General features: G+C 37.9%; 1 long non-coding RNA gene across 1 annotated transcript in view; it reads right to left on the reverse strand.

Moving 5' to 3' along the window:
* Positions 1-21,262, reverse strand: part of LOC127142458 (uncharacterized) — a 58,542-nt gene extending 37,280 nt beyond the window's left edge. The window contains exon 1 of the long non-coding RNA XR_007813222.1: positions 20,837-21,262. This is a non-coding gene — a long non-coding RNA (uncharacterized LOC127142458). The remainder of the gene's footprint in view (positions 1-20,836) is intronic.
* Between the last annotated feature and the right edge of the window lie 139 nt (positions 21,263-21,401).

The raw sequence follows: 21,401 nt of genomic DNA on the forward strand, positions 1-21,401 counted from the left end.
AAATGAAAACTTATTTTAAAAAAGAGCAAAACTATAACAACCTTGGAACACACCAACATGAATACATGTACACACACAGTGCCAGCATATGTCAGAACCTTGCAAGGAAATGTCTGTGTGAGACATCTATCCACCCATCCATCTTCTATACTGTCTATCCTTAAGGGTCGCAGGGGGGCTAGAGCCTATCCCTGCTGACACTGGGCGAGAGGCAGGGTACACCCTGGACAGATCGCCAGTCCATTGCAGTGCAAGAGCGTTTGAGTCCTGTGTTGTGGTTTAAAATATCACCACAATATATTTTACACTGAGGCAAGTGGAGTGGTACTTGGAAGGTTTGGGAAAATCTGTACTTTTTCAGAGCACCCACTATGGGGTTACACAGGTGTGGATGGTGCTTATGGACTTTAGTATCCATGGTCTTTGTTAAAAACACACGATTTACTTCAGTCAGCCACAACATTAAAACCACTGACAGGTGAAGTGAATAACACTGATTTTGTATTGATGTTGAACTTTGTTAAAATACAATGTTCTGCTGGGAAACCTTGTGTCCTGACATTCATCTAGATGTTACTTTGACACATACCACCCAACTTAACACTGTTGAAGACCAAGCACACCCCCAACAGCCAACATGGCAAACGCACCTCCTAACAGCGGCGGCCTCCCCAAGCAGAGCAATGCTCTAAACCCCCTAGATCCCAATCTCATCCAGCATCTGTGGGATGCACCAGGACAAGCAAGATGTTGGAGGCCACTATGTAATTCACAGGACCCAAAAAGTTCCACTGCCAATATCCCAATGCCAAACACCACAGGACACCCTCAGAGGTCCCATTTGCATGCCTCGATGGGGCAGAGCTGTTTTAGCAGCACAAGAGGACCTACACAGTATTATGCAAGTGGTTTTAATGTTGTGGCTGATTGGTCTACATCTGTTTAACACTGATTTGTTTTACAATCTGACAGGGTGTCCCCCAGCTAATAGCACCCCACTGTAAACCAAACAAGCATCGATAAGATAAGTAGCAACAGAGATGAATACTGATAAAAACTGGATATATTGAAATCCTTTTTTATTTATTCTTGTTGTTATATTTATATTATTACTGTCAAATGATTAATAGTTTTGACACCTTGCAGCAAATAGTTAAAACATTGTTGTATTCAGACTATTCAGACTAGAAAAAAGGCTAATTAGTGTCTACTATTTGACATTAAAAGCCAACATTATGGCAAAAGGCTGTGGTTTCTTACACAAAAGATCTAACACCCTTTCCTAATTATGGTCAATTATGTAGAGTTAATAAACCATTATACATAGCCTGAAGGAAACGAAGGATTTGAGCGTTATCAGTGTTTTAGGGTAATTAGTCTGCTTTTGAGGACTTGGATTTGAGCTCCTCCTTCTCATTCCATTCAACTCATGGTCATGAGTGTTTGACAGATTCCAAGGTCACATCCTTCCAACCTGAAATGTCCTTCTCAATCAGAATTATTTTGGTTTTGTTTCAGCACTGCACTGCTCAGTTCTGCATGTAGTATGTTTTCAGAGACTGCAAGAGAAATCCACATGGACTGACACTAAGTCAAGGTCACCACTAAAAAACAACGGGGACCCATGGAGTTGCTGGTATGTCAAATAAGATTTAGAAGATTGCAAGAGGCAATTACTGTGGGGTTGTGAAGCTCTATGCAGACAATAAGCCGACACAACCTGATCAGGATTATGATGCCCTAATTTCCATAAATCTGCCATCACCACAGCAGGAGGCACGAATGACTGATTGTAATCGCAAAGAATTTGTGACGATTAAAAAACCTGCCAGGTCATAGTGTCAATCAAAATGCAGTAACACTGTGGTTTCTCTTTACTCTAACTCCAGTTTTCACTGACTTCATTGGGATGCAGATGACATTGCATGGCAAGTTTTTTTTGTTTTTTTTTTTTCTTTCATAGTTGCTTTCCTAGCAGTAGGTGCACCTTGTGATATCTCTCCAAGGACCGTTGTATTCCTTAAGTAGAACACAGCAGTGCTTCCACAAATATCTCGTCACACAATAGGGCTTGATAAGAACCTGATCAATCATAATCAGGAGGGCTGTCTTTGTGACACTGACAAGTAGTATTAACCTTGCATTGCAGAGGTGATTCTCGTTACAGTGCTATGTATGCAGCAGGGGCACAGGCTTTGCTAATTCTGTTCTTTAGAAGCACATGACAGGATACAACAGAAAAGAATAAAGAATGGAACTCAAAGTGGAACTCAAAGTGGCACTTGGCGCTTACGAAGATGGATGCAACACATTACAGCACACTGTTTCTGGGCAGATACACATATTCATGGTCACACAAACACACTTTTGCACCTACTATTTACATACAGCATTCCCATGAAGTCAGTCCCTTTGCCATTATTCTCCAACTTGAAAAGGTTAGTTCAAAAAGATAAATGCAGTACAGTTGTAATGCATTGGACAAACTGTGACCTGGGTGGGGTAATGTGTGCCATCCATCCCTCTGCTAAGCCAAGTGTTAAAAACCATGTATTTGTCAATTGAGGAGTAATGTGTGGATAGTTTGGAGGGGACATAAAAGATCACATGTATCACTTGGCGACAGCTACTCCACTGGAATAATTAAGTGTGTGCTGTTTCTGCTCTGTGAACAAATGCCGTTTCCCTGGTGCCAAAACCATGAGAAGCTTTTAAAATCCAGTTTTGAATCTATCCCGATATTTTTTAATGCTTTGAGCTCAACCCAGATTAGTGACAAGCTGATGTAATGTATGGTGGTTTGTGATTGGCTTTGTTTTGAAACACGAGCCAGCTGTTGCTTGGTGCTGAAACTTTCTGGCTATAGATGCCAATGTTGGTTATCAACACTGGCATCTGTTTATGTGCACCTGTCTAAAGGGATATTCTCCAAAGTCGAGTCTTTGTGATCCTCACCCAGGAGAGAAAATGGGATTCTAGACCACCATGCATCAAAGGAAAATGCTTGGTCTGCTTTGTTTTCATGGGTTAGCTGTATAGTGTGATATTTGCCTTTACTTTACTCCAGACATTATATGCTGGTGTTTTTGTTGAACTCTTCGCAACAGGGCAGTACTAATGAATTAAGAAAAAATGTTTCTTTATAATGGCTGCAATGTGCATTGCACTGTGGAATTAAGGAAGATTTTTATAGCATGATCTGTTCAATAATAAATCTTGAATGATGACAGAGAAAAAAGGTCAGAAATATTTACTGACAGGGCAGTGCTTTGCTCACACACTTGAAAACAATATGTTATACATATCTGTTCATCAGACAAGTAGCGAGCTGTTACTGCACAGCACTTGCATTTTTCACTCAGCCAGCAGCATAAAAGATGGAGTTGTGACACAGAATAAGACTTATGGATGTAGATCAGACTAATAAATATTGTCTAGCAGCAGAAAGGAGATGGGTGCATTAATTTAATTCACTTACAGTACATAATGCAAGAGAGGCTGTCTGTGCCAAAAGCTGCATCAGTCTACAGCCTCTGAGACAGTGGCTACACAATAGAACCATTTACTGGAGGGCACAAGATATTGGATTGTAAATGTCCTGTTCTGCAATTGGATGTGGCTCAAACTGTGTTTCAGAGAAATGAATACGGTACGTGAAATAAATCTTACATATTTTATTTTATATTGAGCTGTATTAATTTACTAGCAAATCACACTGCATTAAATTATACTTTAACAAGTAATACTTAGGTCTTTCCCTTGATAACTCTAAAATATAAACAATACACACCTGCAATAGCAAACCTGAACCCCTACAAATGCAATCAGATTACATAAATCCCTCCACTAAAACACATGCAGTACCCAACAGAGGGGTGGACAATAAAACAATGCCTTTTCATCATCTGAAGCAGTGCCATCCTTTAGAGCATGCACAATGCAAACTTTACAGTACCATATACAATTATGTGTTCTACCCTTAAAACAAACAGTGCCAAAACAGCAGACCATAGTGTCCACTTTCTCCAGCACAATGCCCTACGAGAAAAAAAATTGACCTTATAATATCTTAACATCTCACTTAGGAGTATAAAGCACCTTTAAGCTTGACAGAAAAAGTGATTTGATATATATTGTGATATATATCAAGATTGACTGATATGAAAAAAAATATTGTGATTATTTTACGTATTTTCCTATCACAAAGATAAAGACAAGTTCTTTATGTCAACACAAAGGGATTGGGCCATGTCAAAATTCCCCAATCAGTTATACTCTACGGAACATGAAAAGCTGTGAATAGAAATATAGCAATACAAATAACAGTGCACATTTGTTGCAAATAGTAAACAGAAAAAGCCTAAATCAAATCAATATTTGGTGTGATGCCCCAACTGATGGTACTGTGCGACAGATAAGAATATAAACATTGAAAGTACCCAACTCTTTTGCACAGTACTGTAACATATATATAAAATAATATAAATAATAAGGTTTCTGGTCTGGTGAGTGTGAATAAAATTCAGGTTGATGTCACATTCAGTCACTCGTGCATTATGAAAGGCACTGTCATACTGTAGGACAGATGCCCACGGCAAGGCATCTTCTAAGATCACACACTGAAGCAAACAAAATGTGCACACACTTATTTTCCACTGCCCTTCAGGGCTCAATTTACCACATGACTGTGTTATAAAAGCCACATTGTTTGCCCTGGGCTTGTTTTGAACTGACAAACTAGTAAAAGAACAGTAGAATCAACGCTACCATCCACATACTCAATGATTCTAATCTATCAGAATCACACATGATGTCCTGCAAAATAAATATAACATGCTTATACATGTGCATTATAAAACAAGATGGTGACCAGCAACAAAAAGAGGTGCCACTGCTTTTTGGCTGAGCAAGAATAAATGGCATACTATGAAGGTTGAATATAGCACATACAGTATGTTATTAATATGTCAGATGAAATAGGATAAACTGCTCTGGACTGTCCCAACATGCTTTATCCCCAGATAATATATTTAAGTAAAAAAATGAACAAAATTAAAAAAAATGCTATTCTATGCTAAATCTATTCTAAGTAAGTGTTTAGTTGGGTGTTCTTATTATTAAAAAGAGCACACAATTCAGAGTGAAAATTTCTTTATGTCTGTGGTGATGTTGGTAAAAAGTTACCTTAATATTCCTGTAAGAGAATTGTAAAACTGGTTGGTTAATTGGTTACTATACAGATGTAATTACAAACAGCAGAATCTCAGCAAGTCACTGCTCTGTTATTTCTAACTTGACTAGTCAGCACAAAAAACTGACATCACTTTCACCTACATGTAGTATTTCCTGAAAGTGGTTATTTCTACAGATGTTCGGTCGAGTTTCCCAGCCATTAGCCCCTCTACAAAGTTTCAACTGCCTTGTCAGCAAGCTTCCCCTACCAATTACTGCCACTGCAGAGGCCCCAGCTATGCACTCTTCAGCAATTAAGTGCTCTGCACCAGCGCTCTGGACAGTGACCCACTATCTACCCCTGCTGTCACCCGATTGACTCCTTAGGCTTCTATTTTGTCTTGAGATAACTACAGATACACTTGCAGCTAGACCAGAACAATAGCAAATATTTTCCAAGGGATCCATAATTCCCCCAAAAAGATGCCAAACGTTGCATGTGATGGACGTTTTATGGTTGGCCTTGGGAGGAAAGCGAAAGGAGCGGAATCTTGCAGTGTTATTATCTGTCTCTTATTATTTCATATCAACATTTTAGCCAGCAGATCCCAGTAAAGGTACATTACTCTGCACAGTAGAATCAACGCTACCATCCACAGTCATATATGAAAATGTCTTTTCTAAAGCAGACATGATTGTTACAGATTAAGAAACACCTAGTCACATCTCATAATGTACAGTGGTAAAAGTAAAGATAGGGCCACAGGGCCCTTATTTTACTGATCCCTCTGTGCAGTCATCATATTTCAAACTCATCGACCCCAAAAGAGTCACTGTGTGTCTATTATTCGGTCTTCGATGCAAATCCATCATAATTTGAAAAGGCAGTAGCCAATGACAATTGTAATAATTATGGAAATAGCATTGTCTTTGTGTAGCTTTTCAAGAATGTTATAGAAAGTTGTTTATCTAGCCTCTCACATTCTGCTGTATTGGCAATGACTTTGAATACCCTCCTTTGTTCTGCTTGTTCTGCTGCATGGAAGAGGTATTTAGAAATGAACTTTTTTTTTTTTTTTTTAATTATGTTGGTCTCAATACAGTTTCTGGTAGTTTATTTTTGAATATAAAATCAGAGTGCAGTACTACATGCACATGTACATCTCCTCTAGGGAAAAACAGATCAGTGTGCTATAGCCTGCCCACACATACACACATACAGTAGTGCATAACAGAGGAGGGTCAAGGTAGGTCTGGCTTTTCTGAGTTCTTTTAATGGCAAACAGAGGTTTCACACCTTAAGGTCCTGCCTTGTAGAAAGTGAGATTCTGATGTCTTTTTTATTATTATAAAGCATATCTTGGTTCTATATAAATACTGTATTCAGAAACTCTGCCTGTAAATGAGCCATCAGCTCAACTTTGTAATGTCCCAACTGGGGCTGGGCAATATGGAAAAAAATCTCATCATGCTAATTTTTTTCATATCAGTCAAGATCAATACATATGATATAAATTAAATCACTATTTCTGTCAAGCTTAAAGGTTGCTTGTTACTCCTACTTGAGATGTAAAGATATCATAAGGTATCACACTTGTTTTATGGGGGGCCACAAGCATTTGCTTAGGTCTGAGCCACTTTTGAGCCTTGGCTTTCTTCTTCAATAACACTGTTGTTTGAGTTTTTGTCAATATTTTCCAGTCGTCGTTTTCTCTTTTATCTTGCTTCCACTCCCGACGTACTGGTGTGCACGGCTACAGTAGCCCAAACGCTAACCACATGATTCATTTGGTGCTGCACTATTCTCATTTTCATTGGCTTTTTGCGTTATGTGTCAAAACATGGATGGAGTGAGTTCTGTCGACATTGTATTGGCCGTGTCTTATGTTTCTATCAGGGAAAAGTTATTTAATGGTAATTATCATTATCATTTTATCACCCAGTCCTAGTATTGGATGATGCATGTGTTTTAGTGAGTGGATTTGTATAATGTTACTGCACTTGTACAGGGTTAAGATTTGCCATTACAAGTTATCGACCAGAGCAAAGGTGACAAACCTGAACAAAGGTTTCATCTTGGGACAGCAGTTGTCCTGGTGTACGACGTAATTCATTGGGACATGAAAGAGTGGGGAAAATATTGTATAACTTCATAAAAATACTGTAAACATGATTCAGAATGATACCATTATGTGCCAAAACACAGTATTTTTGTGTGATAATATGGTTTGTATTTCTTTGTTGACTCACTCACATTCAGACATAGATATAAGCAACCATTAAAATGATACTAGCGTCTAATTAAATAATAATTTAAAAATAAAGCTTGTGTCCCAGATAATGACTTCTTTTCAAAGCCTGGAGGGGCTTTGTTTTTGTTCTGGTTTTTTGGTTTTTCTCTATTGTTAAATTTTACAAACTAAATGACAATAACTGATCATACGACATCAAAGTAACCTGGCTAAAAACAATTCCCCTATGTCCCAACATTATCTGTTGAGGAGTGTTAATGAGCATCTGCCACTAACAAACATCTCATCAAAGGATGATTATTGCACAGGTGGTAAATCCACAAGTCCTTTGAAACATGCATCATTACTTCCACCAGTGAAGGTGAAAGGATGTCATGTTTTCTCTCCTACCAGTCTCTGTCTCTTTGCCAAGATGATCTCAAAATTAACTGATTTGTCTAAAGAAAAAAAATCCCACAATGACCCAGCTGTTTGATGATTAACAAATGGCTGATAAATGTTTGGAAAGAGTCCACTTTGAGGTTGAGTATCCAGAGTAATATCTGAACAACTTTACCATGAGAACAACTTCACCATCAAACTAGAGGAAGCAGTGCACAATGACGAGGGGAAAAAAAGGAGCCATCATATCAGAAACAGTAAACTTATTTATCCTCAGCAAAACTCAAAACTCTCATTAACTATGAACTTGATCATTGCTGAATCAAACTACTCTTGGGCCACGGAAGAACCTTAAAAACATATCACTCCACTAATCTTAATCAACCCTAACATTACAGACAAAGTGTGATATATTATGTAGTTGCTGATCTAAATTAAGGAACATTATATATATAGGTTAGATTTTCTCATTGTAATTGTGTTCCATCTCAGGTCTGAGAAATGTTTCACTGTTTGGCAGTGTTCGTCATGTCCTTTCTTCAAGCTTAACTCAGGATCAACCTTATAATTTGGAAGAAATAATAATTTGACATTTATTGTGATATCAACTGACTTGGATTTTTTTGTTATCATAATAACATATCACCCATCCACATAACCCAGCCCTACCCACTAGAGATTTTCACTCTACATCTTACACTGCAATTATATTTTGTGCATTCATTGTAGAAATTAATATTCAGAGAGTGAGGGTTGCACAGGGATAGGTATAAAAGAACAGCATATTTGTTGGGTCATTTGTGGCCAAGCATCTGAGGTTTGTCACATTTACTAAGGCTGGTTTTTGATCAATAAAATTTCTGCTGTGGCCACATGGAACCAGAACAGTCTTTTACAATCTTATCTTATTCTGATTTTTTTTTTTTTTTTTTTTTTTTTTTTTTTGTGATGATGTGTTTTTCAAAAGTCAATCTGTGATTTTCTCTTCTAGTCTGTCTTTTGTTACACTATCAGTATTATTACAACAGGGCCAAGGCTGGTAGTTCAATGAGGTTGAAAAAAAGGTGATCTTTGCTCTCATTATTCCATCAAAACATTAATAAATATAGCCAGTCTAAAGTCCTTGAATTTGCCACTTCAGATACCTACCCCTCAATATCAGCAATACATCGGTGTCCTTCAAATAATGTTTAAAGCTACCCTCCCACAGTGGTTTTATTCAAGTAATTCACTTTGCTCTGCTCACTGCATAACAAGTTGTAGCAACTGGAAAAAAATCTATTAAAGTGGGTCCAATCTCTGCTGTTCTCATAACAAGCATTATAAATATGCTAACTGTTGGTAGCATTTTGGAACTCTCAAAAAGCTTTTCATTTCAGACTTATTGTGATTTGAAAAAAAAAAATCCACGTTAAAAAAATGCAAGTCTGATACTAAAACATTTTAGTTGTTTTGTGATGTCTGATGCTTCACTTAAAGCCACAATGTTTATTTCAAACTGGCTCCACCAGACAAAAGCAAACAGCTGAAAAATTACCCATTTCTAAAACTATTTTTGCTACTTCATGTACCAAGCCACTGCAATTTTAGGCCTCTGGTAAATGTGAAGAGGAGGCAGTCATTATTAAGCATGGCTGATAACTAAATACAGAACAGAGTCTGGCATCAATAATTTATTCATGCCCCTATTCCTGGCACACACATCACATGAGATAGTGTGGAAAAATACAGTGTATGCACTGAGCGGATGGTGACAAGCACGATGAGTGTGCTTCAAATAGAGTGTGGTCTCACAGGAATGGAGCCTCGGGCCCATGGTATCCATCAGACCATAGATGAATTACTCTGGCATATACTCTTCAAAGCACGTACCATGTAAACAGACCAAAACTTCATCTAATTTAGCTCTGTGTGTGGGAAAACAGGGAATTTGGAAAAGTTGGATGTCATATGAATTAAAAGAATATGGAGATGGAGACTATGTATGTATGCCTGAAATGCTTTGTTATTCCATATGCATTTGTGTGTTTTGGTTTCTTTGTATGTGTGTGTGTATGTGTGTGCATGCACACATGTGTACATGCCTCAATACCCTTGCTCATTTGATGGAAAAGCCTGGTTGAAGACACTGTGTTCTGTTAGTCCTAATGCTGATGTGACTGTAGTAATATGCCACTCTGCTGTACCTGGGTGATCAAATTAACTTGTCACTCTCCTGCTAGCTTGGCAAGAGCAGTGCTTGCTAACTGGGGAGGACATTATGAAGCTGATCTGAGAGTGTTTCCACCCAGTCAGGCCCACATAAAGAAATGTAGGTTCTGGACCATCAAGGTTGCATTGATGCATGTAGGAGCCTCCTCTGACAGTTAGTCCCTTTGGCTCTGATGCTCGGTTACTTTGTGATGCAGCACTGAGGGCCTATATGTATGTGCATGTGTGCGTGTGTATGTGTGCAGAGAGGAGTAGTGGGCAATGCTATTTATGGGATACTACACATTGAAAATGCAAGCCTTAAGTGGAGCACGAAAAAAAACATATACCCTCTGCAACCGTGGCTCCAGTAAAAGAACTGTGTTAAATTCTTTATCAAGATAAAATCCTGATCTTGTGTGATGCAACAATGAGTACACTGCTCCAGAGCTGGAGTAAGACAAGTCTTACATCTGCAGAATCACTATAAATACAGAGGAAAAATATGTAACTAAATAGGCCAGGACAATTTTTAAAAAGTGTAATAATATCTTGTAATTAAAATACAATTCATATTAGATATGAATTCATATTGGAAATGTACATGAATTTAGTTGTAATCACTTGTCTAAAGAACTGGTCACGCCAAGAGTTGGAAAAGCTACGTTTGATTTCATTCAAATACAATCACTGCAATCAGACTATCAGCTCAAGTTAGCAAAATTAATCTGTATGAGTGTTCTAAACTGATTTCAACTCGGACATGCAAATTTGCACTGTTCTCCAATAGCAGGCTCAACAGTGATTAACTTTGAGGGACAGAGAGATGGAAAGTCCAAACTGGAGGAAGGTAATGTTGCTTAATAGCAGTGCTGCACCATTCACTTTTAACAGAGTCTGCTAAATGTCTGTTAGCAAACTCAATAGCTCGATGAGTTTTATTTTCTCTCTTCAGTAACTTTTTATTGAATGAAATGGTGTGCAATGGTGAACAAAATGCCAAAGGGAAGTAAACAGAACAGTGGAGAGAAACTGGAAAGAAGACTTAAATCTGGCATTTTCAACGATACTAGGTGTCCTTGCGCATAAAATAGCAAGTTAGCAAAAAGAGACTTTTGGAAATAATTGGTTTGTAAAGGAACCATTCTTAGTGATTTGGTCTTAACACTTGCAAATCTGTAAAAATATGACTTGTAGTTTAAGTGGTCCAGTAAAAGTAAATAATAATAGAGAGAGTGAGCATTTTTGTCTCTGCAACAAGACCACAGACATCTTGATGATACTTTTTTTTTAATTATCTTCATTTTTTTGGCTGTTGGAGATGTGTCTAAAGTCATTTGTTTAAGTGATTGTTTTATTTTAATAAGTTGGAAACTATTTCAGCAAGTCATTTTCAATTTCCTGTGTGGGGCTGGCAACGTTAGCATTCTCTAGCTCTTTGATTATTCATTGTACATTGTTTTCTATTTAATTATTTTTCCTTTTCATATGGGATAAATAAGATATCATTTTACCTCAGAGTATTGTATTGCCTCTAGCAGCGCAGGTGAGTTTCCTGGGGAATAATTCAGCTGCACGTGGATTTAAAAAAAAATAAAAGACCCTTTTTGTCTGGATGTGTAATGTGCCAACCATCACAGACCAACGTCATTTTATAATTTTTTCATATCATCTGTGGAGTGTGAGAGCCAAGGGCCGCTGGTGTTATTTGATTAGTCCTTACTGGGCATTAATGACAATACCAAACCATCACTTGTGGAAATGAAAAGATTAGATGGGGTTGATGGTATTCAAGCTGTATATATGCATAGCTGCTGGCTGGCAGATTGGTTATGGTATTGTTGATAGTGATATTAAGAATGATATCTTGCCCTCTGAAGAACAGGTGCATTGGATTAGAGGGATCCCATTGTTAACACCTGTTTTTGTTGAATTATATAAACAGGACTGTGATAGGAGAAGTGTACAATGAATCAGAAATTACCACCCAAATGAACACCTTTTAATTGCGTAAAATAATGGAAGGACTGTGTACTGTTCTGAAACTAGTTATCATGTGCACGTGGTTACTGTGTGACTGATCGCGCTTCCTCATACACAATGTGCAACACTACAAACAGAAAATATTGTGGCAAGGGTTTCACTGGGCTGCCTTGTATTTGAAGGAGGAGGAGGTGTGTGTGTGTGGTGGGGGGGGGGGGCATTGCAATGATGGAAGATACACTGCTTTTACAGGAAATGAGAAGAACTCATTTGAATATCCATGATTTATTACAGCACCCAACACAGCTAGATCTAATGTATTCCTCCTAATTCAAGCTATTGTACAACTGTGCTGGAGGTGTGTTTCAATGACTTCCCTGATTATTTAAATAAAAAAATAATAAAAAAAGGCTGATTATGCCCATGTGAGCCAGCAATCTAGCTGTCACAATCATGCCATTCAGGCAAAACAAATGCTAACTTTTCACATAATATGGTTTGCACTAATTGTGGAAGTTACTGCTGTTCATTATCCAACCTTACAGCTAAAAGATGGCAACTTTCCAGCAATGTTACCTGGACTTTCAGTGCATTGCTTATGTATTCAAAGCAGAATAGAACTCCTGTGCCATGATGGTTGTCAAACCATTCCAATGCCAACCCTCTCTTTCTCTCTTTAGACTACAACTATGGCAGTAGGATATATTAATATCAGTAGGATATTAATATATCCTATTGCTATAGGTATAGCCTTATAGCAGTGGGCTTGTTCACATACAGTTGTCCCTTTGAGTCAATTTAGCTACTGTTGCTATGTGGGTACATAAGACTTTCTGCTCTTTTGCCTTGTTTATTGTAATATTATCCACTCACTCTAGCATTAACTCCTTTAGTCCATTCCTTTGACAGTGGGTAATTGTGCAGTTTAGCACAAAATGCAGTATCAGTTAAAACCCACTGCTATTCAGTAAGCAAGGACTCTGCATGTTTTGCATGTGTATTTGTCAGTGTATGATCTTTTAAGTCAGGCACTGATGGTAACGTTTATATTAATACAATTCATACTTAATACAGCAGGCTATTTTTTCCCCATTCCAAAATAAATTAAGTCACACAGCTGAACAATAATTAATGTATCCTAAATGCCTTACCTGTAATGAAACCTCTCATGTTTAACACTTAATAACAAGCATTTATTTGGAGAAAGAACTTGTCAGAAACAACACAACTACCCACACACAACCACACAAAAAACAAGTTATGTAAACTCTGGCTTTGTTAGCACTGTCAAAAAGTCAGAGTTACAGTGACTTCAATGTGAGTGTCTAAAAGGTTCATTCAGAAGTGAAAACATCTTGCGCAGGGAACATCTTTATAAACAATTGTTTTGCTACCAGAAAACAGCAGTGAGACATTTAATATTAAAATCTGCTCTTTGCTTAAATGTCAACATCAAAATGTCAACATCAAATAACTTCATATGGTACACTTAGGGCTTATTCAGCAGAACAGGCACAAGCGGCATGATTCCTGCCTTCCTTGTGCTAGGCTTTCATACAACCTTTAACAGCTGAGAGCACTACAATAGCTGTAAGCCGCTTTCTATGGTGTCTGACTCAGTCAGCCTGTGTGGGACAGACGAACACTTATAAGGACATCAGTTTCTAAGGCTTAAGCTTCACACAGAGATTTCCTTTAGCCTCCTTTATCTCACCTCTCTTTGTCCTCTTGGAGACTTACCAGGGCTGAGCTATTTGCTGTCATGGTTGTCTGTGCTGTAACATCTTAATCTTATAGCACTGTGTCACACAATCTGAACTGTGCACTTCAGGCTACCCTCCATAAATGTACACGTTGAAGTGATGAAGTTGGATGCATTGTTATGATAAAACTGGACAAGCATGACCCAGCAACATCTAACCCTAACCCTGAACCCTGGAGTTTGCATCTTGAGTACACTCAGGATAATAAATAGAGAAACCAAACCAACATACAATGAGGATAAAGATTTTCACAGTCACAACAAAAGTTGCTTCTTGCCTTCCTCTGCATAATGCCACTCATCATACATCCATACACCACATCTGCTCTCAGACATGCTAATATTTCATTAGACCCACTGTCCTGAAAGTCAGCAACCAATCAAAAATGACAACCTCTGACCAGTGACGCAAATTAAAGACCATACTTGTATATGTATTGGAACACATTATTTAAGATGCTGGTATTCAAGTACCAGAGGAGAAAAAAAGACTCCTAAACAAATAACAATTTGTGAGCAAACAATTACCTACCTATACATCTAACATATACAGGCATAGACAAACAAAAATATACCACTCAAGCCGTGTTCCATAGGTGAGGGACAGGCTTTTTGTTTGTTTGTTTTGTTTTGTCTTAATGACCTAGCTGCCATTTCACACTGAGCACGTCGCATAAAGTCACTTTGTGTGAGCTCCTTTTCAAGAAATGGCTGAGTGTAGAGAGGTTCATGAAAACTGCTGGGAGGCACCACTGGAGTAACCCAACAGTGGAGTACCAGTAGCTGAAAGCTGAAGAGGTGGATTGTAGTTGTTGAGTAAAATGGCACGATTAGTATGAATAAATTCACTTCTCACTATTTTGCATGTCAAAAAGGACAAAGGCTGAATGGAAAATTGCTTTTACCTTTTGTTTGGTTTATTGTGCATTTACCTAAATGAAGAGTAAAAAAGGAGGAGACATTTCTATTTCTATTTCTCGGGAAAATAACTATGTTTATGTTAAAATCTTGGTTAATCTTAATTTTTGGAAATGTATCTCTCAGACGAGCATCAGCTAGTGCTAACTTTGCATTAGCTGCTGGGATCTGGTCTTGATCATTAAATTGTAGGGCTGCACGATTCTGGAAAAAATTAGAATCTCAATTTTTTTTGCTTAGAATTGAGATCACGATTCTCTCACAATTTTTCTCAATATGTTTTTTCACTTATTTACCCAATACATGAGGAGGTGGAACAGAAAATATAATGGTGCCTGATATCGAGCAGGCCATATCTTAGTGTAGTGTAGTGGTAGGTGAGTCTGTAATTTCCTTGTGTCTATGGGAGCTTGTCACGTATGGTGATGGTGATGGTGATATTGTGAAACTGTGTCAGGATCTAGGGTGGCCCTCTAAATGTCGACTATTCGATGCGTCAGTTGGGAAGACCCTGGTTCCACTCAGAATGTCAGTGGATGAGTGGTTATTTTTTTTTAGCTGCCTCACAGTTCACACACACAGCACTGCAGGAGCAACAGAGCGACAGGCTGTAAACTCTACAACAAAACCTTAAAATGCCCAAACCACAAAACTAATTGTGGAGTTGGATACTTAATGAAAATGGAGGGCAGAGTGACAGCATGATGCAGGCAGTGTGATTTGCTCCCATTCTCTCAGCTCCAGTGTCTGGTGAGCTCTAACTGCTGAGATCCGCCTGCCCACTGTGAGAACGGACACAACTAAAGCGGAAACTACAGGTGTTATGAACCGACTTACAGTGTCAATAGGCCAGCAAGAGAGATAACTGAGCTCTGACCAAGACAACAACTTTATGTCTGCAGTAGTCTACAGTGTTTCTGCTATGTAGATTTTGTTGTGGCGGCCTGCTGCAGGAAATTATTGCTGCTGCTGCAGTATTATAAAGTTGCAAAATACCCAGTTGAGCTAAGAGGGAAAAAGAGAAAACGGTAGATTGAAATAGCTAATCTTTTTTCAGCACGAGCACAATAGAGTGATTCTTACCACCATTAGCTGGGTTTTCTTCTGGATTCATTTGCCATTTTTGTTTGTCCTAACACAAATTCTGGCCTCACACTGTCATCAGTCGGTGTCACTCACTGTCTCTTGCTGCTAACAGCGCATTGTCATTTGCTGAGGGAGAAGAGAGGAGCATTTGTTTAGTTGAAGCTGGTGTCCCTGATGATCATTTAGAAATGAGATCGCATAGAGCTCTGAATCGAGATCAGGATTTTAACACTATCAATTGTGCAGCCCTTATTGAATGTAATTCATTTTAATAAGAGTTTAGAGTTCCCACCTTCTCCTTAACTTCAGACACCAATATGGCATTCATTGTTCACTGTTCATTTGTACACAAACAAAATATATAGAGATATTACATATAAAACAGAGAAACCCAAACTGATTTTTAGCTTATTGTATCTAAATACAGAAAACTCTGCCTAGGGCTTTGTTTTGTTTGTTTCATCTGCTTTTTATTAGGATGCATTTATTTACATGTGGCCATTTATCCACAGGCCACAATTGTCCTTTAGTCAAATAATTATTTATGAGTTATATCATAAATGAAGAGAAAATAAAGTACTTTTTGCTCTCTATACTTTATCATTGAATGGCAAAGCACTATCCCTGTTGTTTGATGCAATATGTGAGGACAGTGAATTTACTACAGCCACCACTTTTAAATGTTAGTTTATTTTACTGACCTCATTCTACTACTTATGTGTCTTATATGACTTGCCTCATATAGCATCAGTTGTCATTATTGGATAACTTTTGGATTACATTGGATAACTGCCATAAGAGGTCTTCAAAAAGTCCCTGAACGGGGAATTTTTCTCTTTCTGATTATTTCCCTCAGTGAACAAGTAAATAACTATATCTTACTCACAACTTGCAGAGCAGCAGGATATATAGTTATCCATCTTTCCTGAGATCTATGTGCCCTGAAATGGTTTACAAACTATCTGCTATCCTTAAATCAGTAATAGGCTAGAATAAACATTATATCAACATCAGCAACATGATTTTTTTTCTTTTCCCACTGCATTATTTCTGTATTCAGTTCCACACATTTTCGTCTCTCCCCTGTCATCATGCCTGATTAAAACTCTCACTGTGGCTGCTGGAGCCGTCATTCATGTCATTGCCGAGGACAATCCTGTGATTTCCCAATGGTGTCTTGCAGCCAGGGACAATGCTCTACTTAACAGTTTCTCAGATGGATAAATTTATCTGTGCGAAACCTGAAATGGCTCCACAAAGCCAAAAAACTGATTTGGTGCCTGGGAGAACTGACACACCTGCCAGATAAGATATCATACCTACACGAAATAAGAATTTAACCATTTCCAGAGTAAAATTGTCATCCCTGCCCCGTATTGTCAAAGAAAACAAACTGGCATTATAAAGATATCAACGGCAGTATGGTTTTTTCCTTTTGTTCCTTTTTTTTTTTTTTTTTTTTTTTTTTTTTTTTAAATCAAACCATACAAAAACAATATTGAAAGCCATGGACTTAATTAGCTTTGTGCTTGGCAATAAAAATCAGAATTAATAATATCAATAAATTTTTACAGACACCCATACACACAGGCAATTCTAGAATAAAAATGAGAATTGGAAATCATCATCTCTTTCAATTATTTGTGCGTCCCTATAGAGAGGAAGTCCAACCCCTTCCAATGTAAACAAATACTCACTGAAGAGAGGGGAGAGAAGATCCCTGAGTAAAAGGCTGAATTAATATCTTCTATATTCATTTTACATCAAATGTCAAGTGTAATGTGAAGAGAGTAATTTATAATGAGGATGAACAGTACAAATCCTTCTGGCTGCTTATCTCCAAACAAATCAGATTCTCCTAATTAATATTATACATGAAATTTAAATATTAATCTGTTAATAGGACCTTTATGTCATTGTTTTTTTCTCTCTTGTATTTGGTCTGTTTAAATACATTTCTGATTATTATAATATTATTAGAGTGGCTACTTTTCATTCAAGAAAAGATAACATTTCACAGAAATGGCTTCAAGTGTGAATAATATTTTCACCAAATGACATCTTTTTTTAAACTGATGTGTTCAGTTGAAACTCTTCCGTTTTCACAAACAGAAAAAGGAGTACATAATACAATAATGCAATAAAGGGCACCTGTGTTGTGATTAAGGCATCTTTATAGCCACATCAAACCTTTTTCAAACTGCACCTCACGAGCTGTACTCTGCCTGCTGTAATCAGCTCACCAAATAATGGAGAAGGCATGCCTACAAATCGAATGCAATCTGACATCTCTTCACCTTTCAGAGCATGCTGTAATTATAATTCAGTATTCTTTCATTCTATCCTGTTGCAAATTAATGTCTTTCTGCTGTGACAAAAAAATAGCTGTCTTCTTTATTTATCTTATCCTTAAAAAAAAAAAAAAAAAAAAAAAACAAGTCCTGCACTCAGCTGATGGAAAACACTACATGTATAGTACAGCACTTGCCTCAAGTCAGCAGTGTACAGAAAGTTTAATGTCAACTCAAATGAGATCAAAGCCATGGTAGAAAGTCATTTAAAACAACAGTGGAAGTTGCTTGAACAGACAAGAGTCATTTAAGAGCTGATTTCACACAACAATACAAGGCAATAACTGTGGACTAACTTTAATTTAACTCCTTTAAATCATTTTGGCTGTGGGGTTTACTGTAGTGTTGTGCCCTGATGTTTCTGGGCTAATTTAAGGGATATTTCAATTAGTTCTATATCTAAAACATGTCTGAAGCACTTCAAACGGTTGTTTATATTGATACATACACATACACTCAGTCCACATCAGTTACAAAAAAGACAAAGACTTGATGTCTTTATTTAAAAACAAACTGTGTAAAAATGCAAAATAAAAATATACTTATTATAAACCTAAAAAGTAAAAGAGACTAAAATTATATCTTTACAAAGTGTAGATCAAGGCTTTGGATCAAAACACAGTTGTCACTATTTGTTGGTATTCAATATACTGAGTAGCTGTCCAGTGGCAATCCAACTGAACCTCAGAATGAACCTTACTGCCAGGACAGAGATGTTGCCATTCCCACTCCTGTGCATTAGTTTGTAAGCTCTCCACGTCCTGAAAATCCTGCAACAGGATTGGTTCTTTGCTTGAGGTCTGTTATTGAGCATCAGTGCGTGAACAACACACAGTTCATATATTCGTTGTAAAGGGAGACCACAATGCATTTGTCATCAGAAGTTACTTGAAGTGACGTAGACAGAGACTTTGCAAGCAGCTTATTACAACGCATTTTAGGTTTCACCGTTAGGCAACCGTCAGTGATCATCGCATTATGACAGGAGGGGAAAAGAATAATTTAAGTGAGGCGGTTTAAAGAGTGACAAAATCTTTGTTAGAGGAAGGTGGGGGTGGATGGATAGGTTAACAAAACACATGACTTTCTCTCAGGAGACAGCTGTTCATTTCCTGTTTGATAATCATCTTTCTTTTAACCATGACTGCTCCACAACCTTATCTGCACATTAATTAATGTAACCATGACAACGAAGGTCCACTATGCCTGCCAATAGGGGGGCTATTTCAGGAGAAAGTCATGGGTCATATCAGAGGATAGGGACAAACAACCTGTATAGTTGTATAGTTGTTAGTTGTGTGATCTTGTGCCACAGGTCATTCAAAACATGGTGCAGCTCAATGGTATGTGCATAACTGCTGGAAACACTGGCTCAAATTCAGAATGTTTTAATAATTTGATATTATCTCTCATACACCCTGGTAGATCTATTTGCAGGACATATTGTGATGTCTTAATTCTACAGGATAAACGGACAAAACTAATTCATCCTTTAGATGTTTGTGACTCAGCAATTTGTACCCTATTTGATATTCTGCATGTTTATACAACTCTGTGTGTGATTAATCATGTTTTTATGCAACTGCTTTCATCAGCAGCTTAGTGCTAAAGCGGGAAGTGGTGTGATGTTCAAGTGCAACAAAGTGGCAGAATGTGAAGGTCAGGGTGGTGGCTGGCTGTGTACAGCTACCTCAAACACCAATGACACAGTTTTATATCATGTCTCATACTGGAAGTCAATGATAACATTTTTATCATTTATCATGATAATGACATTTTGATATTTTTCTTTACGGTCACTAAATGCCTAACCTATAGTTTAACCAGGGGTGGGAAGAGGACTGGAAAATTGTAGTGAAACATTGTTGCTTTAAACTAAGTTTACTGAAAAAGAAGTTTAAAAAAAAGTAGTTGGATAAAAAGTAAGTTTGTTAAAATGTACTCTGAGTAAATATAACTGTTACATTTACTGCATTACAAGGGAAGGATTGACAAATACAATGATGTCATATCATTAAAGTTATTAAATTAAACATCACTTTTAGGCTGTAAGATGAAATGCAATATCAATGCAATGACAATGTCAGAATGTCCAAATCAACAGTAAATTCCCTACTGACAAGTGCTTTGAAGCCTGTGAATTTAACTGATTATCAATCACAAATATGCAACTGCCTTCCTGAGCATAGACTTACCAAAATGAACCAGAAGGAAGAACTCAGACAACTGACCTTTTAAATGACTGTGAAACACTCCGGCCTCGGTAACACTACATCAGGTGTGTTTTGGTCTGTACTAGACTCGGTCTCAACAACATGCTTTACAAATCGACGATTGGCTATGGGCTTAAGTGTTTTCCACACAAACAGATACCAATACAGTTCTCCTCCGCAACAAGAAGACCAGGGTTAAGATTAACCTGAAGGGATGATTTTTTTATTAGAATTTTGGGTTGATCTCTTCCGACTTGTGTATAAAAATGGTGGTGTCTGATAACAGGTTAAACAGCAATAACCAACAATTAATATAAGCAAAAAGTATCACGCCACCGCGGTGTCCATAGACTTGCGGCAATTTTAAGCTACAGAAATTAAAATGGCTGCCACTTCTAAGCACGCATACGCACACACACGCACACACGCGTGCACACACACAAACGGCACTGTATTGGTAAATATAGCAGTGACTGTTGGTGTCAGCACAATAAGCTACAACAATCAGTGATATGATGTAGTGCTCACCTGTATGAACGTCACTCGTTTTCAGTCCCACGCACCATGAAGTCCTCCACAGTCTAGGCCAGGTTCAACCTCTCTCTTCGTTTATTATCTCCGTGAAATAAAACCAGTCCAGTCCACCTCTCGGTCTCGCTGCGCTCCTCAAAGTTTACAAATACTGAGCTAAAAGAGCTCTCTACAGTCAGGACAGGGATAAACAGTCAGACAGCAGAAAGGTGGCGCACACCTCACTATAGGTAGAAGTTCACGACTGTTCGTACAAGTCACAGCTAGAAGGTATAGCCTTAGCCAGACCCAACATGCACCTTTTTAAACTATGCCGAGGTAACGCTAATGTGAAACATCGCCAACCCATAATGACACAACTCTTACTAGTTACGAGTTAACTGTTAGCACAGGTGATTACGGGCCTACTATTCTGGGACTTTCTCCGGGCAGAAGAGAGAAACTTTATTGACACCGGTTAATTCATACATGTGCATCACATGACAATGTCAATACATCTCATTGGCGAACTCAGGATCGCCTGTGTGACAGTACAAATGAAGGTGTCCGCAATTGAGAGCAC

The sequence above is a fragment of the Lates calcarifer genome, linkage group LG1 (assembly GCF_001640805.2).
Source record: "Lates calcarifer isolate ASB-BC8 linkage group LG1, TLL_Latcal_v3, whole genome shotgun sequence".
Classification (NCBI taxonomy): Eukaryota; Metazoa; Chordata; class Actinopteri; family Centropomidae; genus Lates; species Lates calcarifer.